At 36.5% G+C, this 11,673-nt stretch overlaps 1 long non-coding RNA gene across 1 annotated transcript; it reads left to right on the top strand.

Moving 5' to 3' along the window:
* The first annotated feature begins 219 nt into the window (after positions 1 to 219).
* Positions 220 to 5,672, top strand: LOC149919881 (uncharacterized). Its single transcript, XR_016463733.1, has 3 exons — positions 220 to 258; positions 902 to 1,055; positions 4,824 to 5,672. It is a non-coding gene; the product is annotated as an uncharacterized LOC149919881 (long non-coding RNA).
* The last annotated feature ends 6,001 nt before the right edge of the window (positions 5,673 to 11,673 follow it).

The raw sequence follows: 11,673 nt of genomic DNA, 5'->3' as shown, positions 1-11,673 counted from the left end.
GTGACTGAAAGGGGTGGAGCCAAGATCCAACCCTCCACACTCTCATTTAAGGGTTAGCAGCATCTCTGGGTAGAGACTGTGTTGTTGTTGTTGTTGTTGTTGTTGTTGTTGTTGTTGTTGTTGTTGTTGTTGTTGTTGTTGTTGTTGTTGCTGCTGCTGCTGCTGCTGCTGCTGCTGCTGCTGCTGCTGCTGCTGCTGCTGCTGCTGTTGTCGGTGGCGGCGGCGGCCAACCCACAGCCAGTCCCTTTTTTCCTCTGTGTATGTTTGATCTTATGACTTACATATTTACATAGTCAGCTCCCTTTCATAGGTTCCATAGATATAAAGGATTTTCAGCTGTACTTGCTGTTCTGAGTAGAAGTGCAATGCCAAACTTTGTTCCTATTTTTGAAGGGCCCCCTCTCCCTCTGAGATCAAATTCTGTTTTCTGTTCTTAGTGGAGTACAGCAATAGGCTTGAACTTCCTTGACTGGGCTAGTTTATTCAACAATATTTAAACCCTGTTTGAGTGCATCTGTGTGAGAATATGATTATTATATTATACAACTTTTTACAAGTTCTTAAATACTTCTAGTTTTTAAATTCCTTTTAAAGATGTCAAAAGGATGGTTTGTTCTGGAGGCATCTATATCACTTCTCCTTTTTTAAATATGGTCCTGGGAAAAAGGAAAGAAAAAAGCCAACCTGGAAATTTAATACTATTGCTTGGCTTATATAGGAAAAAAAGATATAGTGAGGTGCTATATTCCTGTAGCTAGCACATGTTTCTGAAATGTTTCTAGTGTGTAACAGTTTGTTAGGGGTGTGATGTACATTACCTTGTGGAGGCAAGAGTGTACTGTCATTTCTGCAGTCTGTCCAAAGAATTTTTGCTAACCATACTATTTTTTTTTCTGAACAGCACACAGCTACCCATTGTGCTCTGATAGAGCAGGATATGCTGACATAAATCACACTGTGGTTCCTGAGCTCGGATGGATCTCGTAAAATGAGAGGATAGCCTGCTGTAATTAAATTGTGAAGCAATCCCTACAGAAAAACATACTTCCCTTAAGGTATAATGTGTTTTTAATAAAAAGGATAGATCCCAATGTAGTGTATTCCATCCCAATTCCCAGGCGGTGTTTAGGTATGCAGGGTGTTAAATCAGACCCTTGAAATAATAAAACTTGAATTCTGAGATGCTGTATTTCTTTTTGATGAGGAACTAATTGTACCATATCACTGGCATGCTGAAGAAATGTTGCTTAAAGATCAAGCTCCAACATCAGTAAGCACTTTTTGAAGTTCAAATTGTGTACTTTCAACTCTGAGAAGAGGACTTGTTTGTGATCAGTCAGTTGTGTTAGGTGGTAGATTTAAAAAGTAAAAACAAAAGAAGTCTATCAAGGTAGCAATTGGAAGTATGTTGGTATTTTCCATTCTGATTGTTTTACTTTCAATTTTAATATACAGTATACAGAATTACTAAAGATGACTGATCTAATACAATTCAGCTAATTAAGAATGATGAAAATCCTCCATTTAAAAAGCTCAGACATTATCTATTAGTACCAGAGGCCTTGGTTTATGAAAAATAAGTCATCCAGAGAAATTTCAGCAGAGGCTGTCTAAGTGAACTGTTTGTCTTCTTCAGGGGAGCTTTGGTTTCAATAATGAACATTGGTGTACCACTGGAAATGTGTGTGTAACTGTGTTTGCTACCACACACTTGAGAAAGCTGTACATGAAAGTACACATTGTGTTTGGTTTTTCTTCCTGGAAACAAGAAGTGGAATTATATACACAAGTATGTCTTTCTTTTCTTGCGCAAAGGACAAAATAGTCATATTTGCAGATGGGAAAAGAATTTTTTTGTTTTCACATTTTGCTAGACAAAAGTTTGCTTATTTTTATTATTTCTAAGAAGAGTAAGTGTAGGGTCAATTCATTCTTATCTAACATCTATGTAATATAAACTGTACAAGGATGCTTCAGTTTAGAGTTAAATGGAGATATGTTTAAGAGGGAGTACTTTTCATGTTGGCTAGCTACTTTCTCCTCTTCTCTCATGGATGCTAGCCTGAGCATTTCCTGTTGGAAAAAGACAGGAAGTTAGAAAGAAGGAACACTGTATTTCTTTCTTTACCATATTATGTGATCCCCTAACCTCCTTTAACAAGTTACCTGTGCAATTCCTCTTCTCTACTGTGAATATCTTCACAGAATTTGAATAGAATGGAACATTCCTGTTATCTGCATTTTATTGATGAGATATGAGAACTGGGCTACATCTGTGTGCATATCCACAGGTGTCTGCCAGGGCCACTTCTTTTTGGAGAAGTGTTGTGGTTAAAGGACTTGAAGGGGAGATTTATCTGATGAGGCTGAATTTCCACCTCTCCTAGGAGAGCTGAAAAAGTAATGCTATTGCTTACCCGTGCTGAGACAGGAGGGTGGAGTTTTTTCCCACTAGGGGGGTGGGGGGGAGGGTTTACACAGAGTGCAGCACAGAGAATAAGATTTAAGATGCTAGGAAAAGATGATAAGAATGTAACCTGATGTTATGACCTAATATTCTTCAGAAGACTAATATTCTTCAGAAGTGTTCAAGGATGTGGTCAGTGCTCCAGGAGTTGCACAGGAGTTTTTCAGTTTGAGCATCGTGTAGCAAAGTGTGTAAGCTGATGTGGATGCAGTGCTAAGAAGATAGGATAGCTCTACATGACTAAAAATAGAGTGAATCAAATTGGAATCAGAAGTGCATTGTGGAGGACTGCATTCCACCTGATTCCCTGTCAGCCTTTCTCAAGGCAAGGATTGAAGAAGTGGGTGCTTTTACTTTATCTTTGTTATTGGTTTGTTTGTGTGGCTTTAAAAAAGGAATCACAGAATGCAACATTGTTCAGTGAAGATAAAAAAATTCCTCAAACGGCAAAAGGTAAAACCAAATTAAATACTTAACAAAATCAAGAGAAATTCAGGAAAACTCCTGAATAGTGATTTGTGAATATTCATCCCTGCTTTGCCCTATTTCTCTTTGTTTTCCAGCTGACTGGAAGGATAATGCTCAAGGATTCTAGGACTGTGGTTGCCACTATACGGCAGCAGTGTTCATGCTCCAAAATCTTAGGCACGTAGTCCCATCAAATCTCACAATCTAAAGCAGTGGGCTTTGGGGATGAATACATATGATGGCTACTCTGAAAGTAATGCCTCCCCTGTTATGCTGGCCCATGTCAGAGGCAGGTATTGGTGGTTTGACAGTGGAGTTGAACCTTCCCACCAATATTCTGTTACGTGTTATGTGACAGATGGCAGCAGAGGGGCAGTCTGACAGAATGGCGTCTGACATGGGAGTATGTATGGAGCAAAAGTGTGGAAATGAATTCCTCCAAAAAGTGGAAGTGGGAAAAACTGCACCCACTGACATTCACTGATGCTTGCTGAACTTTTATGGGAACCAAATAGTGGATGTGAACACAGTGAGATGGTGGGTGATGTTTCAGCAGTGGTGACTGCAAGAGTGGGTCATCTCCACAGGTGCAGATTTCTATGAGTTAGCATGCAGGCTCTTGTTTATAGCTGAGAAAAATAAGTAGCTCATGGTAGTGACTTTGTTAAAAAGCAATGTTTTGTAGCTGAGAATTTTCTAGATCAAATAGTGTTATTGTGTTCTATGTATCCGTTATAGTTTCTGTGGAAATAAGTAGGAGGTGTTACTTTTGGACTGATTTATGTAGATAAGAGGACAGCCAGGAAAACCAAAGTTTTGTTAATGAGTTGATAACTATCGTTGTTTTGGAGGACTATTTATGAGTCAATATCTTAGTCGTGCCCAAAACCACAGACTGTCTGCTACTGAGATGCTGTATTTCAATAAAGGAATGTAAGTTCAGTCTCATCCTGCTTTTCAAAATGATTTTAGGCTAACCGTACTATCCTACCTCTTTGATTAGTTGCTTTCAGTCTCCTCAGTTTATTATAGATCGCATTTTCTTTAATTGTGTGGGGACCAGAGTTACAGACGTGCTAGTATGAGTTCACAAACATCAAGGATTAAATTCCCATTGATATCAAGTCTCTGAACTTGCAGCATTCTTTATTCTTTTTCTGTACTCTTGTGCAGTGATCCTCTGTATTTCTAAAGAGCTTGGGAAATTCATTGCATCCATATCTGCATTTTAATGATGGGAGAAACGATCCTTGACTGCAGTTTGTTAAATACTTTGGCACTCTTTTGAATTAAAGATACTATAGAAATGTAAGATCTTCACATGGTTTAGTTTTCCAAATGTCTTCAGCATGTATATGAATACTGACATAAAACTATAACATAAAATTGCTGTGGTTGCAACTTCAGAAATTTCCTCTGTTCCAGTTTGTTTAACCAAAGCTTGTTAAACATTAAATATTTAGCAAATTTCTTTCTTCAGATCAGCATACTCATTAATAACTTAAAATATAAACTATCACACATTAGGCATGCAAATCAGACACTTGATTCTAACTGGGTCCTCATTTTCCTTCTTAAAGTTATGATGAATAACACCTTCTACAGTGAGTCAGAACTTTCTGTCAAAATTGCTCCCTGAGAAATGAGCAAGGCAGAGAGAGTCAATGGGTCTGCCTCTGACTTTGGCCTGTTATAACACAACTTTGAGGTTTTGGCCTTTGCTTTCCTTTTAAAATGCGCTGGCAATAAATTATATTTTATGTTGTCTTCACATGGAGATGGTGATACAATTTTTGGTGGTGTGGTGTTTTGGCAGCTTGATTTTTTTTATTTATTTATTTTTTTTTTAGCACGTGCTTACTGCAACAGTAAACCTTCTACATTTTAGGAACAATGGAAGTTGAAGATCAGTCTGCCTGTTCAAGCTGTTGTTTCATGAAAGAAAGGGAGGCCCGAATATGAAGATGCCTGGGAAAAGAGTAACAGTTTCATGATATCACCAGACTGTTTTCCACATATAGGAGATGAGTTTATGTCATATCTTAGTTCAGTAGAATATTGAGGATAGGTATCTTCATAGGCAGAAGATACCAACCTTCTGTGGAACTTGAAAGGGTCACAGTGAATTATAAGTGAAAGTCTGCAGAGAAGATTATCTCTGAGTGAAGAACATGTCATAAGTTTAGAGAAGAATTCCAAAAGGGATTCTGAAGCATTAGGAAAGACTACAAGAACTATTGAACTCTTAGGAGGACTGGAGGCTGATGAAAACAGCAATATATGCTGGGTAGGGTTGACTGTGGAATAAGCTATTGTTTTGCATAAACAAACAGATCCTGCAAGAAGAAAAGAAAAAAAAAAATGCATGCAGGATGGGATACTTAGATAAAAATGATTAATCTTTGTAAGGGAAAAAGAAAGGAAAAAAAGTTTTAAAAGACAATTCAGACAATTTGGTGTTTTTTGACAAGGAAGGAGACTGAGACTATATATTGCACAGTCCTGAGCTGGGTAATCTCCTGTGGCCAGGTTGATAGCATTCATTTTTTGTCATGCTAAACCCCATCATAATGCTGAGTTTTTAGATCCCATCAGGCTTTAACAGGCATGTTGTTCTGCTTGTTCCCACTACCAGCATGTCAATAGTGAGCATATTGCAATTCCTTGCATTTTGTGTCTCTTTTCTACTTAATATGAAGCAAATAATTTTAAGAATTTTTAAACAAGAATTGCCTTTAATAACTGAAAATGTCATGCTTTTACTTTTTTTTTTTTTTTTCCCAGCAGTTCTAGCTAGAGGTGCATCGCTCCTCCTATTTCAACATATGCTTAAGATTGTAGGGCCCAGATTATAAGACTAAAATAGAAGCTTGTACAAGGAAAATACTTTTGCAGAACACAGGACTAGATTCTACACAGGATCTTAATTCAGATTTAAATTCTAGAAATTGGTATTTGTATAATGGCTCTGGCACAATATTGTTAAGTAAAGACCTGTAAATTCTGCAAATCCTACAGTCTGTAATATGATGAATTAGTTTTTCTCAAAGATCTTTAAGTGTATGTTAGTCTCATCTGATTATCCTGTTTTTTCTGGTTCCATAGATGATACTCCTAGGTTTCATATATGTGACATTTATCAAAATAGAAAGCATCTGAACACTACCTTTCATTTCAGAGCATTTGGATAAATGGCTATTACACTGCAGGTTGCATTTTGTTTTAAATTATGTGTGTGTTTGTTTGTTTGCTTGCCTGAGTATGGAAGCTGCTTAGTGCATTAGAGACACGTGAAAACTATTGTTTTCTTTAATTCCTTATTTTCCTTTCATCCTGATTGCCACCTCCATCAGAATTTATCAGCACTGCTCTGTGCAATGGACTGTATGACCTAAATTTTATGACCTTGCCTCCAAAATCTAATTCTCTGGTACAAACTCATATTTCTCTGTTGATGTTTTAAAGACATTTTCCTCATTAGCATGACAGGAAAGTATGTGGAAGCCAAGTGAAACAATATGCAATTTTGCCTTACACTCAAATTCCTTGCTGCAGTGCACTCAAGTAACCTGCTATTAAAATTGTATTTTCTCCTCATACCCTCGTTTCCTCTTTTGCAAACAAATAATCTATCAGTGCCAAGGAGAGGTTTATTTTGTCTGTCTTTGATGATTCCTGTTAACTACCAGCTTTCAATTTTGCCATTTTCCTGTGGATAGTCAAGTAACCACAGAAAAACTTACCAGTCATTTAAAACAACAACAACGAAACCAAACAAGTGAGTGACATTTTTTTTCTGCTGCAAGATTATCTTTATTTAAAATTGTAATATGATAGGCAATATTGAAATATCAGCAGGAAATTGCATACAATAAGAATATAAACAATTCAGCGTAATACTGACTTTAAACAGTAAATTCTTGTTCCAGACAAGGAGTACTCAATGCTTTTAACATCTATGGGAGTGGGAGGGAATGAAACAGAAAGTGGTGCGATAACTGAATCACAGTGCCATCTAGAGGTCTGCATAGAAATCAAGTTCATGCGAGTGACAGCTCTTCTTAAATTTGAGTTCTACAAGAAGTTAAATTGTTTTAACAAATGTGAAGCAAAGGATTTTTTTCCAGATGTTTCTATATTCATTTCTAGGCAAAGAAAAGTCTTTGTATGCAGCCATTATTGTAATTCTATTTGATAATGAATATTTGAGAATTTGATAATTCTAATAGACATGCAATTTCTTATGGGTCACTTAGAAAGCTGCATAAATTAAATTTCCTTCCAGAAATAGATAGAATTGTCATTTGAACAATTTTAGATACAAATATAAAGTGTTCTTTACAATCATAATCTTTTCTAAACCACACGTGATGATGAAAAAGTAGGTTTTGCACTCAAATGTATGCAAAAAAATTCCATGATAGTAAAAGGTGAAAATGAAGCAAAAGAGAACAAAGGTCATCTAATGGATTATACCATGGTTCAAGTCATTAGCTGAGGTGTACATGTTCGTGTTTTTACTTGGTAAATTTACTGATTCTAATTAATTCAAAAGTCAGTGACACAACACTCTTAAAAACACTGCACCAGGAAAAAGGTGGTTTCTTCCTATAATGTGTTCATCTCTAAGGTATTTTCTGGAATGTAACACATAATCTGTGTAGAAGTTTTGTTTCTGCTCAATATACCGTTGTTAAAAGGAATCAATTACAGGTGTAGATACTTGTTCTTCATGTAAGGAGACCACTCTACTTGTTATGCGGTATTATAACATACTACATATTATGTGTCTTGAAAAATGAGTAATATTTAAGTGAGAGAAGGGACAGGAGCACGTTGATAATGAGATACTTATCAAATGCATGGATGTGGTACTTAGGGGATGTGGTTTATGTGGTGGGACTTGGTAGGTCAGGTTAATAGTTGGACTTGGTGATCTTGAAGATCTTCTCCAACATAAATGACTGTATTATCCTATGAAAACGTCTTATGTTTACACATTTCAATATTTTCTGCTATGAAGAATTGGTAGATCTTGAAGCTCTGTATGGAGTAATGTGATGCTTTTCTAGTAATTAAAAAGGAAGAACAGTTTTATGGAGTGAAAAGTTAGGAAATCCTAAAACACAAAGCTTCTTTTCCTTTTTTATAATTACTAAAACATGTATAGCTTTACTATCTTCAGAGAACTCATTCACTCTTTACATTACACAATGAAGTACTTGATTAGGTGCTTAACCTATTGAATGCACTGGCTCTTGCTGAGAGAAGGAGGGCTGAATTGTGCGCATGCTAAACCGGATATCATTATCTTTTATTTCCTTCCTCTACCAGCTGAGCAGTTCATCATCCCCAAAATGCCCTGCTGTCTCATAGGTGATCAAAACTCATTCCATATTCTCTGTCAAAAGTATTCCGGGAGACCTCAGATCCCATTGCCTCTCTCTTCTAGAAATGACCCTTAAGTTTCTCATCATGAGGAGCATCCCTTCAGTATGTATATGCCTCTGCAATGGACAAATGAAAAAAGTGGTTTAAGTGAAACTAATTGAGGTAACAATTCAAAATTTCATGGCATCTTTTCAATTTTAACAATGCAAATATTTTAGTTTTGCATGCAGCAACATTCAAAGCACAGATTATGATGAGACAATACACAGTGCTTGCTACTGCAACGTGAGTTCTAAAGCCAGCAATATAGTAATGATGTCTCCAAAGGGAAAAATGTGAAATCGCTTTGAAAGGCAGACTGTAGACAGCTGGTGAATCCCAAAGTAGAAAGACAGTGCAAATCCACATAGACAGCCAATCTAATGTTGATGTAAGAGAAACTGAAATCATCATGTGGCCACACTGTAGAATCTACTGTTGTGTTTGATTATATTTGCATTGCTAAGTTCTTTAATTATAGGAGGTAATGCTGGCTCCAAACAAAATGGTACAGAATGACTTGCATCCACACAATTTAAAGGTATCTCAACACCACATGGAACTTGATCCAGACCTTCTCTTGACCCAACCTTTATATCTTTAGCAAAGCTATTTTTATGGGAGTGGCTTTTTGCCTAATTTAAATGTACAAAAGACAGTCAAGCAAGTTGTTTTTGGTTTTTTTTTTTTTGGTTGTTGTTGTTGTTGTTGTTGTTGTTGTTTTTTCTACTGTGAGAGCTTAAGGGCTGTAGTACATGATCTGGAACACAAAAGTATAGAAAGATTTTAGTATACGGAAGATGCTGTGATAGTATTGATATGAAGAATATTGATGTGATAGAAGACTACATAAAGTGAAAGAAAACAAACCAGCGCAGTCTAATCTACAGTACATATGGGCAACTGTCCATGGAGGGAATTATTTGGAACAACTCAGTTTTGGTTTGCTGAAAATTGATGACTTCAACAAAGATCCTAGAACTGAATTGACTTGTATACCATCTGGAAAAGCAGGATACCAGGGTTTAGGGGTGAACTGTGGAATGAAGTTGATAACAAAGAAGACAAATCCTTTATTGTGTTTGCTTCTATGTTCAGTGGTTGAAAGAAAGCATTTGGATGCTTATACATAACATTCAGTCCAAGTGTTACATTCCCAGGAGGAGCCAGTTGCAAATGTTTTTATGAGTCTGTGGAGAAATCAAAGGCCAAAGCGCATCAGAAATGTCTGATGTATCTTTTATAACCTCTAGGGACATGGTATCTTGACTGACAATAACAAAATATTTCAAAGCTATCTAACATCAGATCAAGACTTTGTGTTGCAAAAGAGAGAGTTTAACAAGTCAGATCATTCCAATAACAGAATGATCAGAACCTTACTCATGTGCTGACTAGTGTTTTGTGTCTGTAAGATTGGAAACAGTATTGTCAGAACCCATCTGTTACTATAGATAACACAGTTAACACGTTGACTGTGATTAAAGAAGCGGAGCTGTCCTCTCATATTAGATGCTTTACATACACTTCCAGTTCAGTCACTGAAATGGGATGAAATGTGAACTAGCTGAACGATGTTTGCATTATTTTTCCAAGACATCTACACTATAAGTACTGTGCTGGGGAAAAAAACAAACAAACAAACAAAAAAAAAACAGAAAAAAAAAAAAGCAGCTCCTGTTGGCTGCTTCCCAATGTAAATCGATAACAGATGTTCCAACAATGTTGTGACATGTTATCTAGATAGAGCAACAATCAGCTATTAGTGCCACAGTACTGTCAAAATGGGTCAGGACATCATAATTTCTTTAAAGGTGATTTGAAAAGAGCTGAAAATATCATCAGTATCCTACATCCCATGAAAACTGTTGTAAATGTTGTTACAGTTCTTTGTGATGAAGAAATGCCTACGGTTTCAGTGATCCATCCATGTTATGAAATGGTACATATGTCACTGAAAGTTGCCAAGCTTGGTTTGGCAGCTCTTTGGTAGTAACTGTGAAAACTTCAGCAGCAAGATGTCCAGGTTTAGCCACAAAAAAATACTGTGAGTTTTTATTGTTTTATTTATTGGGGAAGAGAGTGGATGGTGGAAAGGGGAAGCAGGAGTGTCATGGTGGTGAAGAGGAAGAAAAGACGTTCATTTTCTCCAGGGAGATGTTTACTATTCCCATGAGAAAGCCAAGAAAAATTAAGATTTATGATAGATTCTGTAATTCTAGGTCTATGATATTGCATGGGCAGAGAGACATGCAAGCAGGGGGTAACAGTACTTCAGATAAACCTTTAGAAGGTAAATCCTTGCAATTTACCCCCTACCTGTGAAGTGCTCAAGTGAAAGATTCCAAAATGTGCAGTTGATAAGATATTAGTGGGTGTTCTGGTACAAGTCAAGTGGTTATTAAATATGCTCATGTATGAGATTACCAGCTGAAAACTGAAGACAGTAAAATGTGATTCCCCCATGTGGCTGAAACTGTGTAAAACCAGGTATTCATTACTGTCAGCACCAGCAAAGAAATACCTGACATGTTTCAGCAATTTCAGGTAGTTAGCAAAAGAATCTGCTCAGCTGCAGTTGATATTATCAGAAGTCTGCCCCTCTGGGGAGTATGTCAATCAACTCATTATCATTAAAAAAAGAAGCAGAGTGAAAAGTTTGAAACATGTATTTTGCTACCCTGATTTTACAGTGTTTTTGATATGCTCCTTATTCTTTAAAAGCAAATAATTTGTCATTGTTAGAGCTGATTTAATTTTGAATCACAGGCAATTTTGTTTTTTATAGTGGCATATACCTTAAGCTAAGTACTCTGGAATGCGTAAAATTGCAGAGGAGACTTTTCTCATTCTTGCTTACTAGTTAGATTAAATAGACTGAAAATCTCACAACTTTATCTAGATCGTGACTATTTACAAAAATGAACTATCCAAAGCATAGGTCATAGCTGTGATAATTGGTAGAAAGTGTCATAAAGGGGTCTAATGATCAACAAAAGGGAAAAAAAGAAGAATATGTGGTGTGTCCATATATGTGTGTATGTTTTGTGGAAGGTCCACTTGATAAAGTTTCAAGACAAGCTATAGGACTCCAAGATTAGGATACTTTTAAATGTAGCATTTGAGATCAAATAGAAAATCACAATGTTAAATATACAAAAGCACTCTAGAACTCATTATTCAGTCAGGGTAAGCAACTGACTTTAGATTTCATGATTACTTGAAAAACACTTTGTGGCTTACATTTTGCAGACATAGCACTTAAGATATGCTGTCATTCAAGTATTGTAGGAAACAAGCTATGAATA

Source organism: Phasianus colchicus, chromosome 1 (assembly GCF_987193195.1).
Source record: "Phasianus colchicus chromosome 1, bPhaCol1.hap1.1, whole genome shotgun sequence".
Classification (NCBI taxonomy): domain Eukaryota; kingdom Metazoa; phylum Chordata; class Aves; order Galliformes; family Phasianidae; genus Phasianus; species Phasianus colchicus.
Note: the sequence above shows the minus strand (reverse complement) of the source record. Positions and strands in the feature narration are given on the sequence as shown.